Below are 18,778 nucleotides of genomic sequence, written 5' to 3'. Positions count from 1 at the left end.
GTAACTTTAGTCTATTGGTAAATAGTTATTCTCTTCAATCCTCATGCCATAGAAGAGGTTAATCTTATAATTTTTATCTTACAGCAATGTCTGAACTCTATAGGTTAGAACTTGGTTTCTTCCGAACACCGTAACTTTAGTCTATTGATAGAATAGTTATTTTCTTTAATCTGCATGCCATAGAAGGGGATAATCTTATAATTTCAAACTCACAGCAATGTCTAACCTGTACAGGTTCAAACTTGGTTTCTTCTGAACATCGTAACTTTAGTCTATTGGTAAATAGTTATTCTCTTCAATCCTCATGCCATAGAAGAGGTTAATCTTATAATTTCAAACTTACAGCAATGTCTAACCTCTATAGGTTGGAACTTGGTTTCTTCCGAACACCGTAACTTTAGTCTATTGATAAATAGTTATTTTCTTTAATCTGCATGCCATAGAAGAGGATAATCTTATAATTTCAAACACACAGCAATGTCTGACCTGTACAGGTTCAAACTTGGTTTCTTCTGAACATCGTAACTTTAGTCTATTGGTAAATAGTTATTCTCTTCAATCCTCATGCCATAGAAGAGGTTAATCTTATAATTTCAAACTTACAGCAATGTCTGACCTGTACAGGTTGAAACTTGGTTTCTTCCGAACATCGTAACTTTAGTCTATTGGTAAATAGTTATTCTCTTCAATCCTCATGCCATAGAAGAGGTTAATCTTATAATTTCAATCTTACAGCAATGTCTAATCTCTATAGGTTGAAACTTGGTTTCTCCTGAACGTCGTAACATTAGTCTAATGATAAATAGTTGTTCTCTTCAATCTTTCATGCTGTAGAAGAGGTTAATCTTATAGTTTCAAACTCACAGCAATGTCTAACCTGTACAGGTTCAAACTTGGTTTCTTCCGAACATAGCAACTTTAGTCTATTGATAAATAGTTGTTCTCTTTCAATCTTTCATGCTGTAGATGAGGTTAATCTTATAATTTCAAACTCACAGCAATGTCTGACCTGTACAGGTTCAAACTTGGTTTCTTCTGAACATCGTAACTTTAGTCTATTGGTAAATAGTTATTCTCTTCAATCCTCACGCCATAGAAGAGGTTAATCTTATAATTTCAAACTTACAGCAATGTCTAACCTCTATAGGTTGGAACTTGGTTTCTTCCGAACACCGTAACTTTAGTCTATTAATAAATAGTTATTTTCTTTAATCTGCGTGCCATAGAAGAGGTTAATCTTATAATTTCAATCTTACAGCAATGTCTAATCTCTATAGGTTGAAACTTGGTTTCTCCTGAACGTCGTAACATTAGTCTAATGATAAATAGTTGTTCTCTTCAATCTTTCATGCTGTAGAAGAGGTTAATCTTATAGTTTCAAACTCACAGCAATGTCTAACCTGTACAGGTTCAAACTTGGTTTCTTCCGAACATAGCAACTTTAGTCTATTGATAAATAGTTGTTCTCTTTCAATCTTTCATGCTGTAGATGAGGTTAATCTTATAATTTCAAACTCACAGCAATGTCTGACCTGTACAGGTTCAAACTTGGTTTCTTCCGAACATAGCAACTTTAGTCTATAGATAAATAGTTATTCTCTTCAATCTTTCATGCTGTAGAAGAGGTTAATCTTATAATTTCAAACTCACAGCCATGTCTGACCTCTATAGGTTGAAACTTGCTTTCTTCCGAACATAGCAACTTTAGTCTATAGATAAATAGTTATTCTCTTCAATCTTTCATGCTGTAGAAGAGGTTAATCTTATAATGTCAAACTCACAGCCATGTCTGACCTCTATAGGTTGAAACTTGCTTTCTTCCGAACATCGTAACTCTAGGCTAGCACACTTACCCTTTTATATCCTATTATTACTATGTGTGATGCAAGTGCTAACGCTACATTTATATATTTATTCTTTTTAGAAAAACCATTGAGAAGATTAACCAGCTAGGTCATATTTCAACTCCAACTACCAAGCCGTTAACAAGTCTACCGCTAAATGAGCAATTTAAAGTAATTTCACTACGAAGATTAAAAACGAAATTTGGAGAAAGGATTTTATGTGTCTGCGAAGACTTTCAAGTTTTTTTACCTAATAGATTTAGCGTGCTAACTGATTTAGAAATAGAAGAACTAAATCAACGTTCTATTTTCATTATATATCACGGCATAGAGAACAAATCTTGTGTTATTAGTTTTACTGATGCGTAAAATCATGTACGTACAAGAATTACATCGAGAAAGCAAAAGTATGCAAACATCACTACAAGTAAAATCATTCATGATAAAACTAGTACATACAAGATGTGAATAAATACTGTAGAATTGGCATATTCTTTTATTTTAGATTAGGTATTACCTTCTCCTCCTACTCCTTCCTCTCGAAGAAGAATAAGAGCAAGAAAGAAGATGTTGATTAAATTCGTAAGTATGTTATCGTCTAGCACAGTAAGTATGTTGAGAAGAGATTTTTTTCCTAAACTATGCTTGATTCTAGTCTTGTAATATAGTGTACTACAACATCGCACTATAGTATGTGTATATATGTTTTTTGAACAGTGGTGTGTATTCAAGTCTAAACTTGCACACTCTCGCTTTGCGATGCATGTTCGATAAAGATGTACCTTGACAGAGTAAGTAAAGGTAAAGGAAGTTATACACATCAATTAATGTTCTGATCACATGTTAAGGTTAACGACATCGAGTGCAGTGTTCGATTCTAGTCTTGATCACTTATCTAGTGTTTTGAGCACATCAATTAATGTTCTGACTACATGTTAAGGTTAACAACATCGAGTGCAATGTTCGATTCTAGTCTTGCTATGTTTTAATCTCATTTGATATTCTAATCACATGTTGAAGTTAACAACATCGAGTGCAGTGTTTGATTCTAGTCTTGTTATGTTTTACAATCTTGTTTTTTGCAATGCATGTTCGATAGAGGTGTACCTTGAAAGAGTAGGAAGAGTTCGATTCTAGTCCTGCTATGTTTGAACCTGATTTAATGTTCTAATCACATGTTGAAGTTAACATCAAGTGCAGTGTTCGATTCTAGTCTTGTTATGTTTTACAATCTTGCTTTTGCAATGCACGTTCGATAGAGATGTACCTTCACTGAGCAGGAAGAGCAGCTCAGTAAGTATGTAGAGAAGAGAATTTTTTGTTTTTCTAAACAGTGCTTGATTCTAGTCTCGCAATGCTGTGTTCTGCAACATCAAACACTAGTATGCAGTTCAAGTTTTAATAAGTTTTGAACAGTAGTATGTGTGTGTTCAAGTCTAAACATGTGTCACTGCGGGTATGCGAGCCGATAACAGCCGACGAAATTGCCCCGCATAGGGCAGCACGGTGCTCTGTTCATTAAAAGATGGCAGATGACAGCTAACGAAATTGCCTGCATGATAGCAGCATAGTGCTCTGTTGGTTAAAGATGGCAGATGACACCTGTCAAAAAGCACATGGCTTTGCTTCCAAACAAGAGCACGTGGAATTTACCGCCACAACAAAGAGGGCAGCACTGTACTCTGTTGCTTAAAGATGGCGGATGATGGCTGTCAAAAAAGCACGTGAGTTTGTTTCCAAACAAGAGCGCGTAAAATTTTTCACCACCACATTTCAAAGGTATCTAGCTAAAGAGGGTAGCACGGTGCTCAAAGATGGCGGATGATAGCTAACAGAACTTTTCAAATTGCCCGCTACTACGTGCTTAAGGTAGTAGCCATAAAGAGGGCAGCACGGTGTTCTGCGGATTAAAGATGACGAAATTACCCGCATGATAGCAGCATGGTGCTCTGTTGATTAAAGATGGCGGATGACAGCTGTCAAAAAAAGCACATGGCTTTGTTTCCAAACAAGAGCACGTAGAATTTGCTGTCACCACATTTCAAACTAAAGATTGCAGCACTGTTCTCGCCACCGGGGCAGCACTGTTCTCTCTGGATTAAAAGCTTTGTTTCCAAACAAGAGCACGTAGAATTTGCCGCCACCATATAGAGTGTAGCACCGAGGTTTGTGATGCAAGATGGCGGATGACAGCTGTCAAAAAAGCACATGGCTTTGTTTCTAAAAACAGGAGCATGTGGAATTTGCCGTCACCTGGCAGCACGGTGATTAAAGATGGCGGATGACAGCTGCACATGGCTTTGTAGAGCACGTGGAATTTGCCGTCACCACATAGAGGGCGGCACTGTTCTCAAAGATGGCGGATGACAGCTGTCAGAAAAGCGCATAGGTTTGTAAAGCGCATAGAATTTACCGCCACCACATAGAGTGCAGCACTGTTCTCTCTGGATTAAAGATGGCGGATGACAGCTGACGAAATTGCCCGCAGCATAGTGCTCTGTTGGTTAAAGGTGGCGGATGACAGCTGTCAAAAAAGCACGTAGCTTTGTTTCCCAACAAGAGCACATAGATTTTTTCAAATTGCCGCCACCACATAGAGTGCAGCACTGTGCTCTGTTGATTAAAGATGGTGGATGACGGCTGTCAAAAAGGCGGGTGATAGGTGATGAAATTGCCCGCAGCACGGTGCTCTGTTGATTAAAGATGGCGGATGACAGCTGTCAAAAAAGCACGTGGCTATGTTTACCAAACAAGAGCACGTGGAATTTACCGCCACCACATAGATGGCAGCACGGTGATTAAAGATGGCGGTTGACAGCTGTCAAAAAAGCATGTTGATTTGTAAAGCACGTGGAATTTGCCGCCACCACATAGATTGCAGCACTGTTCTCTCTGGATTAAAGATGGCGGATGACAGCTGTGACGTACCATATTTCAAAGGTAAGTAGCTAAAGAGGGCAGCACGGTGCTCTATGGATTAAAGATGGCGGATGACAGCTGTCAGAAAAATAGCACGTGAATTTGTTTCCAAACAAGAGCACGTAGAATTTGCCGCCACTACATAGAGCGCAGCACTGAGGTTTGCGATGCAAGATGGCGGATGACAACTGTCAAAGGTAAGTAGCTAAAGAGGGCAGCACGGTGATTAAAGATGGCGGATGACAGCTGCACGTGGCTTTGTTTCCAAACAAGAGAACGTGGAATTTGCCGTCACCACATAGAGTGCAGCACTGAGGTTTCGGATGCAAGATGGCGGATGACAGCTGTGACGTACCACATTTCAAAGGTAAGTAGCTAAATAGGGCAGCACGATGCTCAAAGATGGTGGATGACAGCTGCACGTGGATTTGTTTATCTCGCGCTAGTGAGGTTAAGTTGGTAGCACTAAGGTTTAGACCCGTCAAGATGGCGGCACTGCCGATGACAGGTGATGAATTTACATCTACTACGATAAAGAGGGCAGCACGGTGCTCTCTGGATTAAAGATGGCGGATGACAGCTGTCAAAAAGGCACGTGGCTGTCAAAAAACACGTGGCTTTGTTTACCTCATGCTAGTGAGGTTAAGTTGGTATCACTAAGGTTTAGGCCCGTCAAGATGGCAGTACTGAGGTTAGCGATGCGTTGTTGTCTGTCGAAAAGCACGTGGCTTTGTTTACAAATCTGTTGAAAAGCACGTGGCTGTCAAAAAGCACGTGGCTTTGTTTACCTCATGCTAGTGAGGTTAAGTTGGCACTACTGAGGTTTAGGTCCGTCAAGATGGCAGTACTGAGGTTAGCGATGCGTTGTTGTCTGTCAAAAAGCACGTGGCTGTCAAAAAACACGTGGCTTTGTTTACCTCGCGCTAGTTAGGTTAAGTTGGCACTAGTGAGGTTAAGGCCCGTCAAGATGGCAGCAGTGAGGTTAGCGATGCGTTGTTGTCGATGACAGCTGTCAAAAAGCACGTGGCTTTGTTTACAAATTCAAATCTCGCGCCAAAATTCAAATTTCCCGCCAAAATTCAAATTTCCCGCGGGCGGCGGCGGAGGCGGAGGCGGCGGCGGAGGAGGAGGCGGAGGCGGAGGAGGCGGCGGGAGGAAGAGGAGGCGGCCGAACCCGCTTATTATACTACTGTAGTATGCTTACGCTGTAACATGACAAATAATTTATACGTACTTAAATAAATACACCAGTGATATAATTATCTAATGAAGTCAGTCAAACCGATCGCATGTGTAACTAAAGCCAGTTTTTATAACCCGTACGAAGAACGGGTACTTCTCCTAGTCGATTATAAACTCAGTTCTTCACAGGAATATCATTATTATCATTATTATTAGTAGTATAATTCGGATGGCAGTACAGTATGTGCAACTGAATCAAGGTGCAGCAACGACACGAGACGCAATGTTATCCTTATATCGGTCTGTTATCAGACCAAACTTGCCGTACGTGAGTGAAAGATTCCGGTACTCAGGATAGCATACTCACAAGATTGGCGTAATAGACATGAAAGTAGAAGGAACATTTGCTGAAATAATGTTGTGGGTAGATTGGCAAGAAGGTACTCAAAATGAGCTGATAAAGGCTAAGTTTGAAACGAACTCGATCGATGTAGTAATAAACTAGCTTTGATTAAAGGGTCATGTGAAACAATTGAACTGAACTAGAGAACTGACCCACGGAACCCAGCGGGGAGAGGCCGGTGTGCTGCCGCCTGAGCCACGGTGACATTTTGCCTGTTGATATTATTCTTCGTAATAATACAGCCACCAGTAAGTTCATGGACTAGCGCCTACCGTGTAGGCAACGCGACGTACACTTATGTACTATAGTCAATAACTTCTTGGACAGCCGCTTCCAGCGTTGTTGTTGTTGTTGTTGTTGCTAGTTGCTTTTCGTTGCACCGACACAGATAGGTCTTATGCTGACGATGAGATAGGAAATAACTAAGAGTTGGATGGAAGCGACCGTGGCCTTAATTAAGGTACACTCCCAGCATTTACCTGGTGTAAAAATGGGAAACCACGGAAAACCATCCTCAGGGCTGCCGACAGTGGGAGTCGAACCCACTTTCTCCCGGATGCAAGCTTACAGCCGCGCGTCCCTGACCGCACGGCCAACTCTCCCGGTCGCTTCCTGTGTAGGCAACACGGCGTACACTCAAGTACTACAGACAATAACTTTTTGAATATTAGTTGTTACAGTGTAGGCAACACGGTGTGCACCTATGTACGTACTACAGCAAATAAGTTCGAGGTCTGGCGCTAACATTTCAAGGATCACATAGTCCTTCGACCTGTCTTTTCGCGTCTTTCCCCATCGTGGTGATCAAGGCGATTCTGACTTGATCAACTCAAACGTTTCGCTAGTGGATTTGCCTAATTTTTGGCAGAATTTGAAATTTGCCCGTTGCTCAAACTACGACATTCTCAAGTTCCGCCGCAGACATTCAACTACCCTTCACAACAACCACCGTAGTTTTACTGCACTTATACCCTATGTTCGCTACTGCCCCTTTCTGGGACTAGCGAAGAACTGTCACGACAACCTCCTGTGGTGCAAACTTTCTGCTGTAGTGCACCACAGAGACACTAGAAGACCAGTCCACGAACTTAATCACTCTACTAAGTATGACATTTTATGCAGGGAAACTTTGAAATCACCGTGTAGTTGACTGTCAGGTTTGCAGGAGCCTCAGCATTCAATTATGTATACTAAACTTATGTAAAGTAGTAAACTACAATATTATATAACAATTTCGTAAAGTAGGAGAAAATGCAGAATACCGAACAATGAGCATTACGAGAAATGGCTCAAACAGGAGAAGGTCAAACAAAACGGGACCGCAAATTTACTTTCAAAGTGAGTATTGTGAGAGAGCTTACTTACTTCACAGACACTTGCACACTGATCCCTGAGAAGTGTAAGATTCTGGAATGTATAGGTGTCTATATACAACCTGTGACACTAATATTCGGTGAATAGTTCTGTACTATCAACGTAGATGAACAATGCACGACTCTCCTTCGAAATAGTCCCCTCCCACAGTTATGCACTGCTCAGATCGGCGATACATGTCCTGGAAACTTTGCAAGAAGGCTTCCTTCGGGATGTTAATCAAAAGCCTCGTCACATTTCGTTGGATATCAGGAATATCGTCAAATCTGTTTCCTTTCAAAGCGAGATTGAGTCGTGGAAATATGAAGAATTCTGGAGGATTGAGATTTGGCGAGTATGGGGGATGTTCAAGTTGCACCACCCCCTTTTATTGCCATGAACTGTTTGACGATATTGGCTGTGTGTGGGCGAGCGTTGTCAAGGACAAAAAAAAAAAAAAACATGAACCTTGTTGTGCGTACTGGGTCGTACCCTGCGTAGACGTTTCATGAAACGGGTCAAAATTTCAATGTACCGTGCAGCATTCAACGTCGTTGCCTCAGGTAGAAATTCCTTGTTGATAATGCCTTTACTATCGAAAAAGGTGATGAGGATCGTTTTGATGCGTGACGTTTCGGCTCTAACCTTTTACCGACGAGGGGATCCCGGAGAACGCCATTCCATGCTTTGCCATTTCGTTTCAGGGTCGTACCTGAGACACCAGGTTTCATCCTGACACCGAGGTGTAATTTTCTTTCACCTTCTCCTTCCTAACGTTTTTGGACCGGGCGCTATGCTCGTAGAAATTGGTATTTTTCCACCTTAATTTACCTTGAATTCCTGTCGTCGCTCTCCCTAACTACTTCTAGTTCTAATACTCTCTTTGACTCCGAGATGGCGTGAGTATCTGTTCCTTATACAAGCTGACATCTAGTCGGAAACTTGGTACTTCGTTGCTCCGCCCACTGGCCAATGGGAGTTTACTGCCTCAGGGAGGCCTTTGTTGCATTAAGAAGGTGGCCATTTTTTTCTATAGTGACTGGGAGAAGATGTATCGTGTGTCGAGTGGCTACTTGGTACTTAAGTATCTTCCAAAAAACGTGATGGACTACGGCTGAAGATTTACGGGTGAGAGGGCTCACCTATCAGCCCTCGGAATTTGCTGCTTTTTACTTCACCTGGGGAACGTCCACAAACTGTATGTATCTTTGTTTCTTAAACTTCTTTTGGAAAACATAAAGATAAAATGGTGACCGGCGTCCTTTCAAACTTCTGATCTTTCGATATTGGGGAACCGAAGTAAAAAGGAAATAAATCGCGCGGAAGAGGAGATGTGTCTAGAAATTGTCTGCGTAGAAGCGATCACTCTCTTTAAAAAAAAAGAAAAAAAACTTGGTATGAAATATATTGCAGTGCGGGTTGGATTTATCAAATACTATTATTGGCACTGGATCCTGGTAATGTTTTGGTGAAGGACTAGTAAATTTCAATCTAAATTGTTTTGTAAGAGAATTGAATACGATACTAAACTAATTTTAACGACACTGTTAATTTCATGGTAATGTGAGTGGTTTTGAACTACTTAGCTCTAATCAAGGGGCAGTGAACTTATTTGATTGTTTTCCGGGCTTCCCACTTATTTTTCTTCCCTTTGGGTCCTTTGACCTAAATTTGATTTTTATTTCTGCCTTTGATTGCGGTGGGATTTGATTTTGCGATGTTTTGGCGTGGGTCCGTCGGCATAGCAACGGATGTTGGTGATGATTGTTGAAAATAAACAGTCCTGACGGTGGAGAACTTGGCTTTCTGGTTCGTCCTTCTGGACTTGGTTTCTTGAGTTTCCTTTAATTAATTGTATGTTTGGTCGGTCCCCCTTCTCTTGCGTCCGTGTAATATGTTATTCTGATTCATTTGTTAATTTTAACTTCTCCCTACGTGTTGTGTTTTTGTAGATTAACTTACTGGTCTCCCTGTGAGAACTGCCCTTTGATCGAACTGGGTAGTTCATGTGACTTGGCGTTTTAACTGATGTTTGTTCATTTTATACTAATAATATTTTCATTAGTTCTAGTTCGTGGGGCCCCCTTAATAACCTTAACATACGATTAGATTTTTTTTTCTTGCTATTAATTCAATTTCATCTTAAATGTTATATTTTCAATCTTACGTCGTGGACGTTTTCCAATTTCTATTTGCTGTTTTTTCTTTTAACTAATAAATTCTATCTTACTTTATCAAACCTCTGGTGTCATTCCTTTAGTAAAATGACTTCTGATACCCGGTTTAAATTTCAACTGTTTGATGTGTCATGCCGTTGCTTCTTGTGGTGAGTAACAACTATTTTCTTACTTTGTTTGGTGGGTACGTGAGCGCGCTTCCTGGCCTTTCCTTTGACTCCTTGTGCTTTACCTGATTTGATTGTTAAAACCTTGCTGACCTTAACGTGGTGTTTCGGGTTTTGGCTGCGTGTCGGGTCAATCCTCAGTGACAATACAGTTCAAGAAATTTGGTGTCGCATCCGCCGTATCGACAAAATCCTGTGAAGCCTCGAAATGTGCCTGCTTCTCATCGTCCGTAAAGTGATGTGGCACAAGACGAGAATACGTTTCTCTCTCCCGTAAATTCTCGGTAACGATTTGTGGGACGGATTCATGGTTAATCTGCAGTTCATCCGCTATCATGCGCACAGTTAATCGCCGATCGTTCGTGATTAATGTCCTCACCTTCTCAATGTTTTCGTCACTGAAGACGGTCGCCGGTCTTCTGCTACTGAGGTTGCCAGACACACTTTCCTGGCCTCCTCGAAAACGGGTGAACAACTCGTACACACACTTCAAGGACAGTGCTTGATCTTCAAAAATACGTACCAACATCGCATGCGTTTCTTTCGGTGTCTTGCCAAGCTTAAAAGAAAACTGTACATTGATCTTTTTGTCGTTCATGTTCCTGTTCGCAGTTCAGAACCAACGCACTAAACACGCACTATATCAAAGAGGTCTTATATGGCACACACGCGATGCTCAACTGAACAACGTTGGGAGCAGGTGGTCAAAACCTGCTTCCACGCTGGTGCAGCGTTGTGTGCCGCCAGTGTTGCCGGATCGACCGCTCTGACTTAATTCACCGAACTTTATTGGCACAGGTCATATGTGCGTTATTCGTTATTAACCTACCCTGTGGTGAAAATTATTAACATGATATTCTGGAGATCTACGCCGCATGAAAAATACCGTCCGAGGAGCAAGTAAAGTAGAGGCCAGTAAATCACTTCCAATTGATCAAGTCCGACTGAAATCCAGACACCCTCCCCTGCTGCTAGTTCAAAACCTCACGAAAGAAAACCACTGTTGACTGCGAACTTGGAGTGAAGAATGGACTGCCAAGGCCCCCGACGAGTGGAGATCGATCTTTGACCCTATGCAGGCCCCACCTGGATGTCATCTCCCGCGGTGTGCATGGGTCCCACTAAACAGAGTGCACACTGGCCATGGAAGAAGTGGCTCTGCGATGCATTTTTGGGGCTTCCGACCTCCTCCAGGCTGTGACTGTGGTGAAGTATTCCAGTCAATGCAACGCATCTGCTTCAGATGCTCACATAGAGCATTCCACGGACTACCGACGACCTCATGACAACGTCAACAACGGCTATTCAATAGCTGCAACAACTGGACATCCTGTTTAGTATTCATTTGTAAATTTACGTATTTACTTATATTTTACATCAATTCCTTGTTTTTGAACTTCTGTAATTTTTCTGTTTTTTTACTTATCTTTCTAGATTCCTACTTTTTGTTTTAACTTGATATTTTATATTTATTCTTTATTGTGAATTATTTGTACCTTTTACAATGAAACTCAATTTGTGCGCTGCTTGACTTGTATCATAAGCTAAATAAATAAATGAACATAATATTCTCATCTTCATGTTCATATCGAATACATTTAATCCCTCCAAATACTCCAAATACTCAAGGACTCATGTCCTTACGCCGTGGTATTCCCCTTAATGTCACTGCAGATCCCCCATCGTCTGCCAGCCACGGCGATAGAGACAACTTCGTCACACAGCAAACATAAATCTCACTTTGGAAGTTTACAACATCCACCGCCATATCAGCGTCTAACAACTTCTCTTGGCCAAACCACTTGCAAGCGTATCAAATAGAGCATAAATCTGAGGCGATAGTAAAAGCCGAGATAAGACGTTAATTTACTGGCAGCCTGAGAGAGGGATATTCAGAACTCAATCTTGTTCTGAAGCATAGTGCGACAAATTGAACGGAAAATGATTGCACTAAAATAGTACCGGAACTACAATTGAAGAAGTTATTTCTAAAGTGATATAAATCCATATAACAAATAACTTCACAAATCACGGCTTTTATTTTCTCACAATTAAGTTCAGATATTATTTTGAATATAATGTAGTTGTATTCATTTCATCTATACACATCCTAACACTGTGTTTAGAAGTCAGTTATCAATGGAATTTGTTGTAATTATATTTTTAAAGTTGGAGTTGAGTCGTTCTGGAACTAAGTCAATAATTAACGTACGTTTTGAGTGACATTTATGGATATTTAAATGGTTTGAACACAACAATATACACGTACATTTAAAATATTGATTATATAGGAAGCACACCATTTATTACAGCCCTTAAAATACATTTCGAACTAATGTTCAAGCATGGAGTAAATGAAATCGTCTTCAATTATCGCCATCGCTGTCACTAGCATTATTAATATTGCCAGCTATAGCAAGCACATGTTGATAAAGGACATTTCAGTATGGTTCTCCGTTATGCCTTGCTTAAATAGAAGCATTTTTGTGTCTTTTACCTTCTCCTCCTTCACTGGCTGGCCTACGTGTTCTTGGTTTGGGCTTGAGAGGTGGTCATTTCTTACCTCTTTAATAATGTGTAAAAACGTGCTGAAAATGTGGATTGCTGAACATTTGGTTCCCAGTTATCTGAATACAAATATCAAAATCCAGTTTTTATGAAATATGTTCCCTAGCTGAAGTTTCCCATGTGTATAGATGTCAGTCCTTGTCAAGAACGTGCACATTGACTGCTTCTCCGAAAGTATTGTTATATTCAGAAACAGTGGTTGGTAGAAAATGGATAAAAACACATTGGAAATAAATACAGTTGGAGTTACGTCACTTTGCGAAAAACGTAGTTTTCAGATATCTACTAACGTGGGAAATAACTTGTACTGAGACTTATATTTCAGCTATTCTATGAGAGAATCTATGAAAATTTTATCGAAGCAAATAATGAATGATCATCAATTTCGTATTTACCTCATTTGGTAAAAAATTGGACATCTACACTGTGACACTAAAATATTGTTTCTAACGTAGGATATTCCTCGATTCTATTTGAAAAATACTGAAGAAAGTACTTTATGCACATCAGTGTTAACAGGGTATAAATTATTCAATATTTCAATAATTTAAAATCGTTAATGTTGTAATGGAACTTATGTAAAATACGCCAATAAAGTTTTGTATTATCTTTTATACCGGATGCTTCAAATAATATCCCCGCAGCAAAATGGGTAGCCTACCTGGAGCCGCTGTAGGAGCTTTCATTGTTTTACACGAAACTGCTACAAGCAACAAGGTTCTGTTGGAGAAGTTGGGAGGGGCAGCCAACTGCCCGGAAAGGGAATTTAGCGAAACGCCGCGTGAGAGCTTTTTGCATTGATCAGGAAGGAAATAGCTCCAACACATGAGCATTCAGTCAAGCCAGGCACTGCAGTGGCATGGTCATATTATACGATTGAAAAAATTGCAGAGAGGCTGCTCTTATTATTTGGAGGGTGTCATCGCAATGGATATAAGGAAGGCGCTGTAAACATGACAACAACTAGAATGACAGCAAGCAGATCGCTGTATATACCGGAATATAGAGAAGAGATTCTACCAGCATGAAACCTCATACAGGTACTAGAGCTGTGGTACATATATTGGTAATTCGTCACATTAAAGTGAATATAATTATTAAACATACTATGAACCCATTCAAATGGAACACAACTACGCGCCTGCGTATTGTATAATGACATTCAGAACACGACTAGTGTTTACGAGTGTTATGAAATATTGGACAACGTCACAACTGGAATATCGAACTGGATAGGAAGATCCTCTAAGCAGCAAATGGAGACTCGAGCGTCTTCAATGTCAGGAGAGTCCCATGTTTTCAAAAACGCGAACTAGTGTGCCTCTGGAGAGATTAATCTTAGACTGCGCGTATTACCTAAAAGTAGGCGGACTATTTCTCCTTTCGTATTTAATTTACCACAAATGTTGTCCTGTCTTGTGTTTTCATTTCTTGTATTTTCTGTGTGCATGACCTTTATCGTGATTATCTTCATAGTTGCTGAATATTTCTTTATTCTGTCACCTAAAGCTTTACATTACAATTTTGTACATCTATAAAAATAAAATCGTAACGATCGTGTGTCTGTACATTGACTATTTTGGCGAAATTTCCTTACAGTTGTCCGTTTCAGGTGTAATAATGACCATATGCATAAGTTTTAGCTTTGGTGTCTGTTTGTTTGGATGTCTGTTTGTCTGTTCGTCTATAACTCGAAAACTACTGGATATATTTCCACCAAAATTTATATTTAGAATCCACCCATCCTTGGATAAGTTTTAGGGACAATATTGTTTATAATTCTCTGAAGTGACTACGGGTTTATACGAAACCGAAACCGTGATTTTACACTCGCACAGAATATACACAACCAAACTTGATGAAAATCTACCTGTCTTAATGGAAATCCTTTACTAGGCTTTTTTCTAATGTGCATCGTTTCGATACGAGGATTAATGACGGAGATATCATTAACGGACCGGTTTTCAGTACAAGTCCCACCGGATTGAACTCAAGAGCGGGTGGGTGTAAAGCGCATTTCTTATAACTTGAAAACTACTGGAGATATTTCAACCAAGCTTCATATTTAGTATACGCCTGCAGAAATGTAAGTTTTAGGTCCATACAATGTCAAATTCCCGGAATAGACTGGGGTTTTATAGGGAACCGAAACAGTGATTTCACTCTCCCACAACATATACAAGACCAATCCTACCAGAAATCGACCAACCTTGATGGAAATCCATTTCTAACATTTTTCTCCTGAACATTTTTTTCGGTAGGAGGATTAATAATGGGGATATCATGAACGGTCTGTTATGGAGCTTAAGTCCAGCGGACACAGCCCAGATTGTGTTTTACGTATAGCAGATTCACTATCTATGTAAATAAATTTGTAACGACTGTGTGTCTGTACATTGTCTTTTTTGGCTAAATTTTTGTACAGCCATCTGTTTCAAGTGTAATAATGACAATATGCATATTTTAGCTATAGGTTCCTGATAGTCCTCATTTTAACCCACCCACCCCTCAATCACGATTGAGGCACAATCTGCCAGACGAGCCAGAAAAATGAAATTTGGCAAAGTTAAATGTCTTAACCTGTAATCGACGGACAGCTTCCAAGATATCTAAATATTTCATATTTAACCTCCGAAAAATGTCTGAATATTGAGGCAGTTTTAATGATGGTGCAGACCTTCGTTTCGAGGTATTTTGCAGCTAAAGCGTAAGTCGTATCACAAAATGGATGGCACAAACTCAGTTCAATTTGGAGTGATCTACAACTTTGGCCCTATGACGTTTCGTCGTATGTCTATTCCTTATATGTTCGATTTGTCTCTATTTCTCGATTATAGCAACATTTTTCTCTGTGTACACGTATAATTCGTAGTTAGAATCACTTATACAAAAGGGAGAATCATCTGATTATACACGAGCATGGCCCACCCAGTACCCATACGTGAGCCGAAATTTAGGTTTGTAGCTGTCATATTAGTACCAAAAGTAATGCTATCGTAAGGCCAGCCATTTAGACCGCTAAATGAGGCGTCTTACGGTACAATCCGTTTGCCGATATGGTGTATCGTTTTGCAGCAATTAATCTCTAAATGAAGATTTGCAATATTTTAAACATATAAATACTCTTCGTATTCCGATCTATATATATATTCATTCATGTCGATTTGTTGCAATGTTGAAAGGTTGTGTTTGCCATTATAATTAATATTTTACATCGATAGTGACTCTCAGCAGGAGGGCGTCTGCTATTGTAATCATTGCTCTCCCCATGGAATTTGACTGACAGTATTAATGGGATCCTCTTCCAACTCCTTTGTATCTAGCATTGATAATGAGGGACTGCCATTGTAAATAATAATTCACTTCTCGATTTGACTGCCAGAAGTCAAGGGAGCATGCAATTTTGTTCAAAAATGCCCTAGCCGGTTGTGTTTGCGAGTAGGCAAGTGTGCCCTGCATTATATACAAATTTTCCCATCTAAAACGTGACTGGCATTAGGCATAGTGTTCTTGCTATTATAATGGAAAGTCACCAACTCGGTGTGAGTCTCATTAATAAAAGGGGCCTGTCATTAAAATGATAACAACACAATTCAATTTTGACCGGCAGTAGGGAAGGTGCTTGCTATTATAATATAATCCCCTCAATTGTAGTCTAACTGGAAGTAGGAAAAGTCGCCTGCCATTGAAATGAAAACTCCTCAAATGGATTGTGACCGCACAGTAGGTAATTGGGCCTCACATTATAATGAAAACTTCCCTGCTCGATTGTGAATGGTAGTAGGCAAATGAGCCTGCCGTTATCATCACAACTCTGCAACTGGCACTTTACATTGGAGATAACGTTTGAGAACGTCCCCGTGCTGTTTCTGGATAACGTTAAGGGACATGCAATTTCTCATTCACTGCATGTGCACTAATTTACTTTGATATCCGTATACAATGTAGAATACCGTAGCAAAACATGGGTACATTTGCTAGTTCATTAATATACAGCGTGAATCACAAGTATACCGACAAAAAATTAGGGATACTCTTCGTGTTATGTTAGGAACGTTCGTGCAGTCAGATTGGCGGGAGAAATTTATCTTTTTCGAGAAAATTACGTTACTTTTTTACTTACAGGCACGCGATTCAATGTGACGAAATCGCCGTATTTGCTGTGCCAGAGCACAATCCATTGCCGTGCTTCATGTAATAGAACGGGGGAGAGAGGAAGTGGCGTTTATGGTGGAGACAGTGTTAATGCTCCGCGCGTATACACATGTTACCTTGTTCGACTCGCACAGGATTGTTCTTGTGTCTTGCAGGCAATATCCATAGTTCATTTGTTAAACAGCCGTAACTGCACAAATAGTACAATAACACACTGTAATTAAGACAGAATTGTCTGTCAAGGAATGCATCAGATCATCTTTTCTCTCGTCCGTTGGTCGCAGCAACGTTCTTTGTTATGTTCGAAGTTGCAACGCAGCCAACCTCCAGGCACAACATTGTAAAAGGAATGGAATGCTGAACGAAAGAACCAGTTGATGTTCAGTATGCCTCCCTTCCTACTTCGATGCACAATTCACAAGGGTCTAGTAGTAATCTTTGGACTCTATTCACGATGTGTGGGGGCGTGTCTTGAACTACCCGGAAAGATGCCTGTATTTTTGGTAAAAGTTATTCTTTTCTCTCTACGGGGTTCACATGGTAGTCAATTTTTGCATAAGAAACTGTACACAGCCTATTGGGGCTCGGAAGCGACTATGCGAAACGAACGAAAAACTTAGCACTCTGTCTCCCACTTCCCTTCTCTGACGAACAGCAACAGACGGCGGCTGGTTCTCTGGGATAGCCATTACGGCAAGTTCATCAATCTGAATCGCACGCCTGGAAGTAGAAAAATGAACACATTTTCTCGAAAAGAAAAGAAGAGTATCCCTGATTTTTTCCATTGCAATAAATAAATGATACCCTTAAATTATGTATACAAATGCATGCCTCATGGCATACAATAATTATTATTATTATTTCCAAAAATATGTGACGGAATGATTTTACGGCCGGCTTGTCACGGATCCTGTCGCCAAGCATTTTAGAGCTGCTGCCAGCAGGTAGTTAGGTGCTCCTGATCTGGAGAACAGACGCATTTTGTAGCCGCTTCTCTGGAGAACGTACGTTACGTTCCTCTCTGCATTAACTACGAGAGAGATAGAGTGCCTCATTTGCAAACTGCACCGTACCGATGGTCTCCTTCTCCGCCAAAGTTGCCATTAAAGACTTTGACATACTTCCATGACTGATGAAAGTTATTTCTGGAGTGGCCCGAAGACCACGAAAATACCACCACAATTGTGAGTCCTGGAGGCAGCTCATCTTCTCACTCCGCCGTCGGGAAACTGAAACTCCTATTCCGTCTTTGAGACTGTTGGCTAGGTTTCACCTAGTAACCCTAGTCAGGGGCCCTTACAGTGTACCATCCGGAGCCAGATGGACCGAGATTTTTCAACGAGGTGTTAGTCCTCCCCCTTCTCCTTCCTCATCACTTGCGAGATGAGACCCCGAACTTGGGAGCGGCAATGGTGGAAGTCACTGGAATGAGGCCCAAGGGACGACCAAGACAGCGACGGACCGATAGAGTGCACAAAGGCCTGAATGCTGTACGACTACATCCAGACATGGCCAGAGACCGAATTAAATGGAGATAATGAATCCACACAGCGGACCCTCCTACCAGGCGGGACAAACGCTAAAGGAGAAGAAGATGGAGAATATTATTATTATTATTATTATTATTATTATTATTATTATTATTATTATTATTATTATTATTATTGATAAATCACGCCCAAGTATGGAGCGCGTTTCAACTTACTTAGTACATTGTTTCCCCTTTTCTTCCCAATACCTCTTCACTTGTTCACTCGGTGCACTTTTGCTTTCTCCGTCGATTCCGTATATTTTCTTTTAGGTTTCTCAGCAAATTTATGTTTGCTTACTAAGATTTAATTTTAGTTCTATGTTGAATGGTTTCCTAAGTAATTCCTTTTTAATTAAGAAAGTAGAACTTGCTTTAAGTCGCGCCGATACAGATATTTCTTATGGAGACGATGGAATGGGAATAGTCTAGGAGTGGGAAGGAGTGACCATAGCCTTAACTAAGGCACATGACGAGCACAC

Source organism: Anabrus simplex, chromosome 5 (genome assembly GCF_040414725.1).
Source record: "Anabrus simplex isolate iqAnaSimp1 chromosome 5, ASM4041472v1, whole genome shotgun sequence".
Lineage (NCBI taxonomy): Eukaryota > Metazoa > Arthropoda > Insecta > Orthoptera > Tettigoniidae > Anabrus > Anabrus simplex.
Note: the sequence above shows the minus strand (reverse complement) of the source record.